Below are 16,345 nucleotides of genomic sequence, written 5' to 3'. Positions count from 1 at the left end.
GAAAAGGGTGAACCGAATTGTTATTAAGAAATGTTTTTCTTTACTCCTCTAATTTGAGAACTGAGTTTTGAACCTAAAGCATCATTCATACTGAGGATGCTGTATACCACTGAGCTAAATCCTCAGCCCTCTGTAAGTGACTTTGACTGCACAAAATATCCATCCACATAGTAATTGCAACCCTGTATATTTTTGCATTCTCTTTATTTTTTGAGAATTCCACAGAAAATATGGTGAATTTTGACCATACCCGCCACCCAGGTCTTTCATCCATCTCCTGCCAGACCGCTCTCAAACTGCATCCTCTTCCAGAACAGAAGGTGGATCAGGAGGGGTGGGAATCATCTTCTGGACACGAAATGGCCCCTGCACTCAAGAACCCACAGAAGCTATATTTGCCTGTTCGAGATCAAGCCAGGCAACATCCCAACATGGATGGGGTCCAGTTTCTTTTGAAGCCGATTCTATACTAAGAAGGTTTTTGTGATTTGAAGGGCCCAAATATATACCTTTATATGTTTTATCATTCTATCTGCATAATGCAGGAGAGTCTTTGGACAATAAAAGCTTGCACTTGGAGAGGGAAGAACAAAGTTTTTCAGAGACCAGGTCTTCTGCCCTGGAACTCCTGCCTGAAGGTCTTACCCATGATGGGCCATGATGGACTAAACTTCTCCTGAATGTCTTACCCATGATGGGCCATGATGAACTGAAGGGCGTAATGTAACCAGAGCTTTCCCAACTTAACTTCTGGTGAAAAATGACCACACACTTTAACTGAGGGTTGTGCTTAAGAAATCTGCTATTGTAACAGCCTCGGGGGTTGTTACTGACATCACTATGCAGACACAGGAAGATGTGGGAACTGAATAATCTTAAAAAAAATAAAAATTAAAAATAAAAATAAAAATTCTAGAGTTTCTTCACTTCAGGTTTTGGACCTAAATCTACCCAACTATGAAAAGTTTCTGATTTGATGCTAGATTTTGTTTTTTACCAAAGGATGAACCAATGGCCTAATATAAGTCCAAAAACTATGGGTGCAACAGTTTCCCTAAGTCTCTATATATCTTAGAAAACCTTATTTGTATATACCTTCTTTGCCATAAGAATGACATAGTAAGTGTTTCTGTGACATAGTCTATTGTGATATTTAATTTTGCACTGCATTGCCCATTATGATATATGCAAGTTAATATACAACAGAATTCAAATAAGAGAATTATGATGTCTCCGCATTTCTGAGGCATGCTTATGCCAAAGCATACATTGAAAATAATAATTTATGAAATAAATTAACATTCTATATTTTACTTACTATTCTCCATGATATTTTCTGTGTAGATATGATCTGAAGACAACTACTGTTCTATAAGGGCAGATTTAGAAAATAAGCATTGGACACATCAAATGTTAACTAGAACAGTAGAAAAGACTCAACATGATTTCATAATTTAACTGACATTGAAGAGCAAAGAAACTAAAAATACCCTTAAATAAAAAGCAAAACAGAACATGTTCTTCAAATGCTATGCATTTCATACCAGCGATCTCTACAGACATCAACAAGAAAGGCATTCCTAATTCTGAACATTTTTCCTGAACCAGTGATCTCTACAGATATCGACAAGAAAGGTCTTCCTAATTTTGAACATTCTTCCTGAGAAGTTATGACTGATTCTGCATGAAGGTAAGTTGTAGCTTTAAATGTGGCAGAGAGATCACTATCAGGAACTTCCAGGAAGTGCAATGCAGTTCAATATTATTTAACAAAACTAAGTTTTATAGAAAGGAGTCTTCATAATTGAAAGCCATCCAGCTTTCTGTGTGATATAGAGAAGACTCTAAACTCTGTGTAATCATTGAGGGATTATAATGGCCTTTCATGACTTTCACTAGCTGACTTTCTTCTCTAACTTCCAAGCTTGATTAGAGACTGGGATAAAACTGGGAAATACTATCTCTTTTCAGGAAATGAGAAATGTAAGTACCAATCATTTTAACTATAGACAATTTGATTAAATACCTCAGTCTAGTTCAATCCCAATGATATTTAAATGAAGGACTAAAATCTCTCTTTTGGTTGCATTTGCTTAAGAGCTTATAGTGTACTGTTTAGAATCCAGTGTTACCGCTTGAATGGTGGGATGAGACATTTATTTTGAAGATGATACCTTAAGAGTCACTTATGCCTATATGCCACCAAATGTCCTGTCATCTGAGTGTTTATGGGTGACAACAACCTGCATAATAAACAAATTGCCAGAAACCTGCTGCCACATTGTCTAAATGGAACTCTAGGTTGTTTCCCAATATACTTAAACTCAATGTGAAATTTTAGTGAAAATAAGTGACCTTATCCCTAAATACTTAACACAAATTCCAAAAGGAAAGGTATTGTTGAATGTGAAAATATCTATTTTTGGACTCAAACAATGCTGCTGTATTGTATAAAGGCCACTTGTTTTGTTTCCCTGCCACCTGGTAGTTCAGATCCAAAATAATTACACAGAAACTATAATATTTAAATCATTGCTTGGCCCATAAGCTCTAACTTTTTATTGGCTAACTCTTACATCTAAATTTAACCCATTTCTAGTAATCAGTGTATTGCCATATAGCAGTGGCTTAGCAGCAAGATTCTGTTCTCTGACCGGTGTCTGTCTCTGGCTGGGCTACATGGCTTCTCCCTGACTCTGCCTTCTCCTAACATTCGGTTAAGTTTTTCCCACCTAGCTCTACTCTTTTGCCCTATCACAGGCCTAAGGTGATTTCTTTATTAATCAATGGTATTCACAGCATACAGAGGGGAATCCTACATCACCTCCCCTTTTCTGTTTAAATAAAAAGGAAGATTTTAACTTTAACATGGAAAAATTGCATGCAACAAAACAGTTACCAAGCAAGAATTACAGTTGCAATATTTATATCTATTTTATCTTTTATCATATCTAAGGAAAACTATAATTATAACTATTCTTCACCTCCATCAAAGACTCCAGAAGGATATAATATTACCTAAGTAAACAGGATGTACATTGTAAGCAACTTCCAAAACTCTAGATTTGACAGAGACATCTCACTGCCTGGACAGTCATCCACAGTTCTTCTGTAATGGCACCAACCTGGACTGCTAAATCCAATAAAAAACCTGAGAGAACTTGGGAAGTAATTCTAGACACAAAATAACAGCATTAAGCATGACTTTTTGTTATCAGCAATTTCTCTGGTTTGCTCTGTTTGCTAGAGGCAAGTGCATCTCATTTAAGAGAGGCTTCCCTAGTTAGCTTTAACTGTGAAACATTGCAGCTCTTTTAAGAGACCCTGCCACCAAACACTTAAATGGTGTTTATAAATTGCTGACAGCATGTTTCTTGGTGGTGTCAGGGACTTTGAAACTCCATAGAATTGTGTCAATAAACATGGCTCCAGCTAGTACCTCAGTCTTGAACCTAGACTCTCAGAAAGCTAAGGAATGGGTGGATCCAGCCGTCAAAGCCACAGCTTTAATCCTACCCATATCATTAAAAAAATTAAAGACTCATGGTCAGAAAAAGAGAGATATACGCTAAAGATAGATTCAGATGAAGAAAACCTCTATATGGTTTACAATTTCTTTAAAAATATATGTAGGCTTGAGAGAAAAAAGAAAAGGGATAAAACCCTTAAAATAAAAAAGAGAGTTGTTGGGTGTGGTGGCACACACTTTTAATTCCAGCACTTGGGAGGCAGAGGCAGGAAGATCTCTGTGAATTCATGGACAACCTGGTCTACAGAGTGAGTTCCAGGAGAGCCAAAGATACACAGAGAAATCTTGTCTCAAAAAGCCAAAAATAAAAAATAAAAATAAAATAAAATAAAGCCATATAAAGATAAAAATACACAGAGAGTTTGGATACTGTATGTTATTGTGTTGTCTTTAAATTGTTGGATGGCTGAGGAAGGAGTAACGACTGATAAAAGACATTTGATTATAAATTCTGCTGAACTAATCCAACAAATATATATTGAAAACACCTTGACTTTAAAATATAAGTCAAAAGATATGTTACTTTGGAGAAGAAGTTTTGCTTTTGTTTTCACAGGAAATGAGAGGCTATGGATTCATTCTGAATTAAGAAAAATCAGGTTTGATCAAGGAAGATCCCCTGAATAATCTCCAATAGGACCAGATGGCCCAGATGTCTGAGTTCTACATCCAGAACAGCCTCAAGAGGTCTGGCTGAGATGATCAAGCCTCACATAATACTCTAGTCAGGATTTGATAATAATTCTAAATTTTCTTTAGATCCACATAAGATTATCAGCACTCCCAATCAGCAGGAAGTTGCATGGAAAACTACACTCATAGTCCCCAAAAAATAGATTATGAATGTTTATCTTTGTTTAGAGTGTTGGCTACAAGTTGTATGGATAATGGTCAGGAAGAAAGCTAAACAAGCAAGATTCAATTCAGAGTTCTTGTTTTGAAAAAAACAGGGGGACATGCTGTGGGACAATGGTTTTAGTTTGTAAAGATTTATTTCTTGTATTTGTTTAATAAAATTCTGTGTAGCCAGTAACAAGGCAGAAAGTATAGTCAGGCAACCAGGTAGGATATAGAGGCAGAGCAAGGAGAACAGGACAATCCTGGGAAGAGGAAAGATTAAGTCTGCGGTCATCATCCAGATACAAAGGAAGCAAGATATGACTGTTTTGCCAAAAACGGTACCAAGCCATGTGGTTAACACAAGCAAGAATTATGGGCTAATATAAGTTATAAGAATTAATTAGAAGCCTGAGCTAATAGGCCAATCAGTTCATAATTAATGTAGACCTCTGTGTGTTTCTTTGGGACTGAATGGCTGAGGGACCAAGTAGGACAGAAATCTCAGTCAACACTAGTGTTTGAGTAAGTATTTAATATCACTTATATCTGACTCTACATTAGAAAATAATAGAATTGAGATACAGGATGAATGGTTCCTAAAGACAAAGACAGCTTCATTTGTGGACCCACAGAGGAACACTGGGCACAACAAAAGCATGACTGAGAAATATATTCTTTGTATTCTTTAGAACATAAGCCTCATCTTGCAGTATGAAGGTTGATCATTCACTATGAGGTAGTCGACTTTCAAGTCAGTCTGCCCTGTACTAAAACTCTTTATTAGGACTGCAAAGCTAGACTTAAGTGACTTACCATCACATCTGAAGGTTTAAGCTCAAGCTCTATAACCCATGTTGTAAAAGAAATTATCTTATGATCCATGTGAGTGCACCTGTACATGCAAGTACACACACACACACACACACACACACACACACACACCACATAATTAAATAAAAGTTCTATTTAAAAGTCCTTTTTATTTCTACTTAGGTGATTTGGAAAAGTCAAGAAATAATGTGCAGGAGTCACACGTGGGATATTTGTGACAAGGACCCTCAATTCTTCTACATCCCAACCTGCAAATGCTTTCCAAACCAGGCACCTTGAATAGGTCTCCAAAATTCCCACTCATAAGATTCTAGCATTGTTCTCCCCTAACCTCCCCCTACAAAATCTTACCCATACCATTGATCAAAATAGATATGTTCATTTCCATAGGACAAATGTTAACACCAGCTAATTTCCACATCTACTCCAATCCTTCCTTGATCAAAATGGCATCCAACAAAACATGCTACATTCCCTCTTCCAATAAGAAGAAAAAATTTTAGGGAGTACATTAAGTCTTTGTTGTTGTTTAAATCTTAAAATGACCAGTTTGTATCATTCAGTAGTCAGAAACTATAGATTACCACCTCTCTGTGATGGAATTACCTAAAAGTGTGATTCTTATTTTCCTACATCTTTCTTTAAAATAGAAACTGGGAAACATTGGGATCTATTAAGTTTTGAGATTGCAGAGGATTAAAATACATTCGTTAACTTGACAGCTGCTCTTTCTACTCCATTGGGAAACATATAGAGGTCTATTGGGTTGATGGGGCAACATGTTTAAGGGAGACACTGACCAGTGACAGAATTCCTTCTGCTATTTTAAATGCATTGGCAGTGCAGAAGGACACAGAAATGCTTGTGTTAGGCAGTTTCATCATCACGGCACTCCCATAACAAAAGTGACCTATAGCAAAATGACTCAAAAGACTCTTTTCTCTGAAGGAAATTTCCTCATAAAAATTCAATACAGTTTTAACTACAATATTACAAGGATTCAAATTTGAATAACCTTGAAATAATATTTTCATACTGATGTTAGAAGTCTGAAAATGCATATGGCTTCTGCATGGTCAACTTCAACATATACGTGCCTACACATACCAAAATGTTTTACTTATTTCTACAAACTATCTTGGGAGTGATTGTATTGATTTTCCTCTAAGTTGACTTAACAAGTAGTAAAATAATTATTCTGATATGCTATTGAAAATCTCAGGTTATCAAGGTAGAAAGACAACATTATTCATTACAAAACAATCCGGTTAAAATGTTCACACTATTCTACAGAAATAATGGCAAATTATGCTTTTCAAAGCCTGGCTAAATGACTTTCCATTCAACAGAAATCCTCAAGGTTAATTTGGAACTGGAATTTTAACATTGCATATTAAGTCATTTGACAAGTGGTCAATTGGTTATTTGAGTAGTTTATTGACACCAGGTATTTTTCATTACTTTAACATAATCAGCTCAGCTACAATCAAAAGTAAAACAAAACTGAAAAAAGAAGATGGTTTAAAATATGCAAATGACTGCATAATGGCAGTGCTTTTATGCAAATATTTAAAGGCAAGAAATAAAACAAGAAAAGTTGCTAGATTTGATATAAGCATTTAAAATATAAATGTACTTCTTATCCTATCAAATGTTGAACTGCAAAAACTCATAAAAAATATAAATAATAAAATTATATTCGGAAATTTAGATGTGTTAACTAAAACTTGTCTTATTTCAAAAACGAAGCTCATCTTTCAAAACAGAATGAGAACAAACAGTGAACTGGAAAGATGTGTTACTGATGGCAAACAGGCGATTGTTGCAATAGTCCCTACCAGCAGGAAATTTTTCCAAGAAAGTAACTAAATGGTGTGAAGATGTATCTAAAGATTGTTTTGGAAGCATTTTGGCAGTCCTGTAAAACTGACAACATATTAAGTTCAGCACATCGAGATGTCACCAGTGATGGTTATAATTGGAGAGACAGTAGTTATTTTGCCATAGATTGCTGATACCATTCATAAACTTATTTTGTGCCTTCTAAATTTCCCACATTTTTTTAAAAAAGGCACTAAACCAAAATTTTACAACAAAGATAATCAACTCACATATGCTGAAAGAAGCATTATCTTTATTATTTTCAGGCAAGATCTGTAGTAAAGATTGACCATGGATTGTTTATGAATTCTTGATCCCCTTCCCTCTAAAATGTTGGGATTATGACCATGTACCACCATGCCCAGATTCCTGTGGTGTTGAGGATCAAACCCAGGGCTTTCTGTAGCTAAGCAAGCATTCGATTCATGGAGTGGCATCCCCAGCCTAAGAAATATCAAAGAGAATTGTGCACATTACCAATGAAACACATTAGTAAGTCTGATTCAATTGATTACAAATTGAATCAGATTTAATATTGATAAAAGCATTCAGTAATAAAGAATTGCCACAGAATGCTTCTAGTACATTTGTTAATAACAAAATCATTTGTTGTAAATGGAAATATAGAAAAGCATTGCAGGCTGATGAAGTGAACAAGGTTATTTTTAATGGCGGGGTCATTAACATTTACTTTTGCTTCAACTTTCCACAAATGTGGTGTGTTCCACTGAAATTATAAAGGACAAATAGTCTGAGTGATTTGGGAATGTGAACCACGTAGAGAGGCATATTATAACAGAATTCCACCTACAGTTCAGCTGGGGAGTAGCAAAGTAGTTGCCTTCAAGAGTCTTGAAGGAGCTGACTCATGATACGTGATACTCAACTGCTGGTAACTTTTGGGACAGAGGTGAATTGCGAAACAGATGTCTCTCACATACTATGCTTACTTGTGTCTCAGAACAGATGAGAACAGAGATTATTGGCAACATAATATTTTTCCCTGCATGAGTCTGGCGTTTAATTTTTCATATGAGCTTGAGCATGCTAAAGAGCAGTGAATAGTTGGTAAAATGCATTAAATTAGACTGGAGATCTGAGCCTAAAGAATCACAGAGAAAAGCCAGTGTGTCCGTATAGAGTGATCCCAGTCTTGCTGCGTTTCTAAACACAAGCAAATTTAGCCAAATATGGGCTGAATAGTAACAGAAAATATAACACTGGTTTCACCTGTTAGAAGCAACTTGTAAATAAATATACAACAGGAGACTTCTCATTGGAAGATATTGAGAGCAACCATGAAATAAAACAAATGAGATAATTCTTCCTTTATATTACAGTTTGCATCCAGTTCCTTTCCAGTGCTCTTGGAACATTCTGCTCGGAGATACCCAAGTCTTCCCTTGTTCTAGATGGGTTGCACTGTTGGCTTTCACAAGTCTTCAGTTTACACACTACAGATAATTAGAAATCCAGAACTCCATAGTGCCCATAAGAATCCCTCTCGCATGAAAATGCCTGCCTATGTTTATCTAGAGAAGTGTGGCTGGTACCATGGTATTCTTGAAGGAAGAGCTAAGCTGGGAAAGAGATTATTAATTTGAAAATAATATTGAATGGGATATATGTCACAGAGATACTTATATAAGACACGTGTTCCCTTGGATTTTGCTCTGTATCATGGTATTCGTTTTCCTCACAGTATTTGACCTTACTTACTAAGTGTGGAGTAGATCAAATAGAATGTGCTTATAAGTTCGAAAGTCAAAGAGTCTGAATAGACCTCCCGTGGAGATCCACACCACAGCACACTCTTACTAATAACACTTCTCTTTCAAGAAGCTGAATTGCTAATCACAATTACCTCAAACAATGAAAGATGAAAATGGCATGCATTATGTTCATGAAAACCCAGGAGTATGATCACATTTTTCTTTCCTTCAGTTTTTATTATTATTATTATTATTAAAAATTTTTACCTTCTCTCCTCCTCCCATTTCCCTCCCCCCTCCCTCCTTTCCCCCTCCCCTTCCCTCTCCAGTCCAGAGAGCCGTCAGGGTTCCCTACCCTGTGGGAAGTCCAAGGTTCGCCCCCCCCCATCCAGTTCTAGGAAGGTGAGCCTATGATCATGTTTTTACTGTTGTGTTTTTACAGGCACACGTGCACAAACACAAACACACACACGTGGGAATACAATACTGGTTCGTAAACAAAGTGTGAACTGATTCTGTCATAAGCTATTACAATGGAGAGAGACTAAGTACCCAGGACAGCTGCTGCCTTTCTGGGAAGACTTGGACTTTTGTATACCCCACTGGCAGCACACACATGTTCAGAGAATCCTATTAGTTCTACATTTGTTTTCAAGTGAAATAACCTCACGACTCCTCAGTATGTTCTTTTAATTCTTTTCTTTCTAAACAGCTGTCTGATGATGCTCCATTAAATCAGGAAAGCTCTGATTCCATTACACCCTTCAGTTCATCATGGCCCAGGGTAGGACATTCAGGAGAAGTTCTAGGGAATAAGACCTGACCCCTGAGAAACAATGTTCTTCCTTCCTAAACAGCTTTTAGAACTCCACCCAATTCTAGTTTATTTTCCACTGAAAACTTTTAAGTTAATTTTACTCTAACTTTTTATCAATGCAATGGAACAATAAAGAAGCCCGAAGGACATTGTTTTGTTCTGGAAAACAAATGGAAGAAGACATGTGACTGTGGTAAATACAATTCTAATGAGATCGCAATAGAAGACAGAGTCCTCATGACAAGAAATACAATCATTTCTATTAGCTGAGGTTTCATTTCAGATAATGCTCAACAAGCATAATGATGTAAAGCAAATACATTTCTCAAAGAAGTCCAAGATGGTTTTATTCATTTCACCATTTATTGTACTTATTGTAGCTATTCAAGGCCACAGAAACAATGAACACCCTCCATTTGCTAATGTGCTTCTTTCAGTTTTAATTAAGGTAGACATTCATTTGGAACATTCAGCCAGAAATTTTTATTTTCTGTTTCCTTCTCCTTGGGTTTAAGTCAGGTGTGTTTGTTGCAGCATTTTATTTTTAAGTCTGGAACCTGGAACATTCCTGAAACTCTGCTAATTGCTGTAGTGTAGGATACATCATCAGTATTTTTATTTAAATATGTGATGATATACACATATGCATATGAATCCTTGTCTAGTCACAGCCAACTGTCAACAACTCATATTTGTTTCATATGTGTCTCCCAATCTCCCCACAAAACAGTTGTTCAAAACATTCAGAGTTAAACCCCATGTTTAACATTGCCATACACTTTCTACTTGAATTCTTCCTTAGAAATCTTAAAGTACTTGTGTGATACCGGCAGAGAAGAAAGATGATCTAAGAGATAAATTTCAGAATAACCTTGGAGTCAGGAAGCCCAACTATGGGCCCTGTACCCTTAACTCCAATCTATTATTGGCTGTGACATGAAGAACGGAACCCCGTGGCAGCCCAGTCTGATAAATGCCCACAAACAGAAAATGCCTAACATGCTGGCAAACTTGAAAGAACTTTTGGACTTACAAAGCAGAACAGAGTTCCGTGGAGTGTGGAGTTCAGTTAAAAATAAGCGTTATGTGCAAACCATCTGTCTACAGGCTTTATGGGCATTCTGTCCACATTAAATACCCACATCTCCTCACCAGAAAGAGATAACACCTGCCACAATGCACCCACCGTGGCATGCCAATGTCTTAAAGCCATCCTGTTTTGTGACTTACATGGTAGAAGCAGGGATTTCTGCCTTGGTGAAGAAACATAGGACACTCACATGATTGGCTTCCAAAAACTGGAAACCTATGCTTGTGAGGGAGAGCACTTTTCAAAACCATAATACACATGCATACGTTATCAGAATTGAAATTGTTACTGGTAAAAGGCCAGTAGCACATACTGGTCAAGTTGACTTTGGCAAAGTCGGTCCAAGCTCTTGTAATTCTTTGATGCCATTTATTTGAAATCCCACTGTGAACCTTCACAATATGGGAGGCAAAAACAGTTTCTCACTTCTTGGTGTTAATCTCTTCCTGACAAGGTAACTTGGTATACAGATTATAAACTCTTTTTATAGGTGACAAGGCAAAAATGCTTCAGGGTGGTGGACGCTTATATGCATATAACTTTGAGGTCCAGGTGTGTAGTTATTTTATTAATATAAAAATGCTAAGCCGGAAAAATGGCTCAGCAGGCAACAGTGCTCATTATTCTTGCAGAGGATGTGAATTCAGTTTCCTGTGCCCACTTCATACCCACTAAGAGAAACTCAAAACTGCCTGGAACACAAGCTGCAGGGAAAACAGTGCCTTCTTCTGGCCATTATGGGCACTGCACTCACATTCACATATGCCCACACAGACACACATACACATACCAAATTAAAAATAAAACAAATCCATATGAAGTATTATTTATTTTTATAATAAGATATTCTAAGACGTGTCTCAGACTCTTCATCAGGCAAAAATGCACACATTTCTAGATGAAGAATGGTATTAAATGCAGTGGTCATATGTAATATTTGCTTTAAATATAAAATTATTACAATTTAAATATTAGATCATGAAAGCTGTTTCACTGTGAAACTTTTTTATGCATTATTGAATTATAAATTTACCTCAAAATGTTGGGTTTCTTTTTAAGTCAGATCTCCTAATTCAGCAGTATTATCTCACTTGGAAGGTGGGTAGGGGCCATTGTCTCACAAAGCACCTCCCTATTTTTCATATTATATAATTCATTCCCTAAGCATATGTCCTCCTGAGTCACACTAATCCCTCATACTTTTAAATCAATTATGACCTTTTCTTTTTGTAAATGTGATGTTCATGATGGGTTTTTGATCCCCTAGTATATACCCAATGTGAAAACTATGTCACAGTCCATAATTGCTTTAAATGCCAATAGAAACATGTCCCTGGAGTTAAGCACACAGCATGTTTAATGCAGTACAAAAAGTTGTGCCTGGTAAAATTGTGTACATTCTTCAAATATTGCTATTTGGGCATTCAGCAAGTGTGTCCGTAGAAGAATAATTTTTATATATTTGATTATAAAAATAAAGCATCAGATTAGATTGCCTCACAAAGTAAGGTTATGAAAAGAGAAGTCTATGGAGGTTTGAAGAAAAAGTCTTTTATTTCATAGCGGTGAAAAGGATAAAGAATCCTTTTCAAATCCATCACCTTGAGAGTAGTGGGGACATGGGAAGGGTTCAAGGGAGGGCAGTTGGGAGGATTGAGAGTGGAAATTAAAAGTAAAGTGATGAAATTCTGTTGAAATTAAAAACATATTAAAGGATAAATAACATAAGGTGACGTTATTTTAATTATATGGTTGGCCAATTACAGGTATTTTGCTAAGAGGTGACCAAGAAAAAGTACTTTTAGAAGATAAACATATTTCAGTTTTAAGATTTATAGCCACAGGTTGTAATGCAAAAGAGCCCCTTTTAACCTGGAATCAAGATTTTAGTTACCACAGGATAATACATATGATTTTTTTTTAATCTGGCAAATTAAGTCTGAGGAAGTATCAAGCATATGTTTTTCCCAATCATCAAGAAAACATGGAATCAACACACAGCCTGCTTCCTGCTGCATGGAGGGTTCAAAGCTTGCTACAGTGTTCTTCTAGTCTTTCCCCATTGGATACCTGAGCAGTCTGTAAGAAAATGAAAAGAGAGGATTGGTATGCAACCAACTCCTATGGTCTACCATCTGGATATTGTCAGTGGTAACGGTCTACTCTTCTTGCTCAAATTTGAGTTTTCACAAATGTCCTTGTTTTCTATATTAACCTTGAAGGTTTTGTATGAATTCGGGTCCATCTAGGGATGGGATATGAAATCCATAGATGTTTAAAAGACTCAACAGCTGGTCTTATGTGCAAGTGACTTGTTAGCTGTGATGTGTTGGTGATGGTTCCTATGTAAGTATCTGAATACAACTGGTACATGTTAAGATTTGTCTCTTTTCTAGTGGGTCTTTTTAGAAATGCAAACCAAAGTTGCTAAGGAGTCTGATATTTTATTAGTTTGAATGGATAATATGTAATTTTGAGGTAGTACGTATGAACTCAATGTAAAGACAGAAGGGGTATGTTTGAGGAGACATTTTAAGAAACTGAGAAAGGAGAATATACACAACAGTATCAGTTATCATTGATTGAGAAATGGGCATGTCTCATAGATATAAAATCATCTTAAGAAACCGTCTTTGAGGCCAAAGAGTTAGCTCAGCAGTTGAGAGCACTTGCTGCTCTTGCAGAGGACCTGAGTTCAGTTCCTAGCACCTATGTTGGGCAGCTCACAACCACCTGTAACTTTAGCTCTAGAAGGATCTTGTGTCATTTTAACCTTCTCAAGCACGTGATATTCTCTCTCTCTCTCTCTCTCTCTCTCTCTCACACACACACACACACACACACACACACACACACACACACACACACGTTTGATAATAAGTACAAGAAAACAGATCCCATCTTCTAGTTAGATCAATGAGAGAAGATTGAACTGATAGAGTTCTAATTTCATCTTTTCAGAGATGAAGTCTTTAAAAACAAACAAAAACAATAACAAAACCCTTGTCAATTGTGAACAACAAGAGTTCTTATCTAATCCTTTTAGTTTGAAGTACATCAGAAAATCCATTATTAGAGAAAACTCCAATGTTGCCATTGGCTCAACTTCAGCTGAAGGTGCTTCCGCATGGACATTTTCAGAATCGCAGGCATCACAATAGTGCCACCATGTGGCAATTCTCTCTCGCCCCGTGGGTGGGGACGAAGGAGATACCCCCAAACTCAAGTCCCTTCATTTTATATACATGGAGGGTACACTGCTGGCGACCAGGGCTGCCTCTCTGTCTACCCAAGCCACTTTACGAAGGCAGTAGTATTGGCTGCTGTGCATTAGCCTTCCATCGTCTTATCACTCTGCACACCTGTGATGGGGTTAATACTAGGAGAAAATAGTCCTCCTTTCCACTTAGACTGAACTGCCAGGATTTCCTTCCCAGATTTCCAGCTTCACAGAGTATCTTTGAGCATGAACTATTATATATCTAAAGAGGGCTCTGGAGGTTCAACAGAACACAAAAACACAAAACTCAGAAATAAGCTTACAATCCACGTCATCCTGAAAAGACACACTTCATTAGAGCCTGCCAGCTACTTTTAAAACATAAATTCAAGATGCACATAGTTTAAGAGAGCAGCCAACCCCACCTTATAGAGAGTATGTGAGACTCTGGGAAAGACCATTGGAGCAAACTGGCATGTACACACAATTTCCAGATGTGCTGCTGTGTTGTGACTACCTAACTTCTTCTGTGGTAGAAATCTACAAATGCTAGCAACTAACAAAATGGGTATTCCACAAAAGGGGTATCGGATTAGTAGGCTTTGTTAAGCAACTTGTTTTGACATGGCCCAGCCAATGCACACCACACAGAATTCTAGGGTATAAGGTGGACAGTTTCTCTTAGATGAACCCTGGAAGGTCTTATGAGTTTTGTAAAAATGCCAAAACATACCAAAAACATGTAAGAGTGCCCAGTTATCCTTAGAGCATCTCTTTACTTTTGCAGTGTCTTCCTGAAGCTTTATTATTAATGGGAGGGATATTCCTTGACAAAATTAATAGTTGGTATTTTTAATATATATAATGTCTGTTTGTATATTGTCATGGAAGTTGCATAAATTGTTTACCATTAAGAAAACACATAAACAACCAAATTTTAAAGTCCTTAACGAACTTAAAGTTCTTCCTCAATAAAATGCAATTCACAATCATGAAATCATGGCTCATCAATATATTGATCACATTGTCGTGTAATCAGGCTCCTCAATACATCTATAAAGTTATCATCATCAATATCTTGATCACGTTTTCTTCTATACAGATTTATCAATACACGCATGTGTTAAAAAATAATTCATGAGCTAAAAGTTTTTACAAATGACACATCAGTACTGAACAATCGTCTTCTCCCCACGGGACAGACAGAAGAGTCTATGGTGTGACTAGAGGAAGAGAAGGTAAATTCAGGAAAGGAAGACTGTCCTAGGGACACATCACCTGACCTTCCCTCATCAAAAGCAGGTCCATCAGCACTAAGCCTGTTCTGGTCACAGGACATCTCTTGAATTAGGACATCACTGTCACCCAAGGGGCTAAACTAGAACCAGTGAACAAGAAATTCCTGAAAATCTACGTTAGGACCCCATTGTCCTTTCAGCCTTGGGAAGAAACAGTTAAGAAAAGAGTTTTTCCACTTGAGGAGTTTATTCTTGAGAATAAATCATTTATTGTAAAGTGATGACTGCACGAGGAGAGCCTGCTTCCTTGGGAGGTTCAACTATTTCACCTAGCACTTTTCCTAATCGGGATTTGATTCCCTCCTCTTTATGGGCTCAATTCACCCCAAGTACAGTTCAGGTTTCTAACTTAGCATGAGTTCCAATGAATTCTACTCTTCCTTTCTCTGTGGACCCCACCTGCCCCTTCTGTGTAGCCCAGTAGGTTGCCTTCTCTACTCAGTATCTGGGAAAAAACTCCACAACTCTAGAAAATGTGCTGCCCATGTATTAATTCACTCAGGGAACTCCTAACTCAGCTGCCTTATGAGGAAGAGCACAAGAGCAGAAGGTCATGGGTCTTGACACTCATTGAAAGCTACAAGCCATCTGAAAGTAAATGAAAACGAATTGGGGTAGAGAAGGGAAGAGAGAGAGAGAGAAAGAGAGAGAGAGAGAGAGAAGCAGAGATGGAGGGGAGGGGGGGGACAGTTCAGGGAAGGGTGTTTGGTGGGAAGAGGAGAAAGGTGTAAAGACCAGATCTTGGACCTCCCACCTCTCTGCCTTGCAGGATATCTTGGAATTGACAACACACACGTGAGGAAGTGGATAAACCTATCCAACATTATTCTATTACCACAAATGAGATTGGAAATGAAATGTAACAGCAGTCTCTCTATGGAGCCAAGCATTGCAAGCTTGGAATACTAACTAGCTCATTTATTTCAGTGATTACCATATGTAGTTCCGAAGCACCAAGCATTGGTTTTCCATAAACCACCTTCTGAAAGTTAACTCTATCTTTCCATCCACAGCCTCTCCACTTGAGACACTTGAGAAACGTTGACTTTTTAAATTTTCCCCCACTGTTAAAAATATCATTTCCAAAAATGTATCTGTCATTCTGATCACTTGGGGCCACTTATACT

General features: G+C 37.2%; 1 protein-coding gene across 2 annotated transcripts in view; it reads right to left on the bottom strand.

Moving 5' to 3' along the window:
• The window catches only part of Pcdh15 (protocadherin related 15), a 1,307,054-nt gene that overhangs the window by 1,288,957 nt on the left and 1,752 nt on the right, over positions 1–16,345 (bottom strand). The gene's annotated exons all lie outside the window — the stretch shown is intronic.

This window comes from Myodes glareolus, chromosome 18 (genome assembly GCF_982192425.1).
Source record: "Myodes glareolus chromosome 18, mMyoGla1.1, whole genome shotgun sequence".
In the NCBI taxonomy this organism is placed as follows: Eukaryota; Metazoa; Chordata; class Mammalia; order Rodentia; family Cricetidae; genus Myodes; species Myodes glareolus.
The sequence above is the reverse complement of the archived record's forward strand: the minus strand, read 5'-3'. Positions and strand labels throughout refer to the sequence as shown.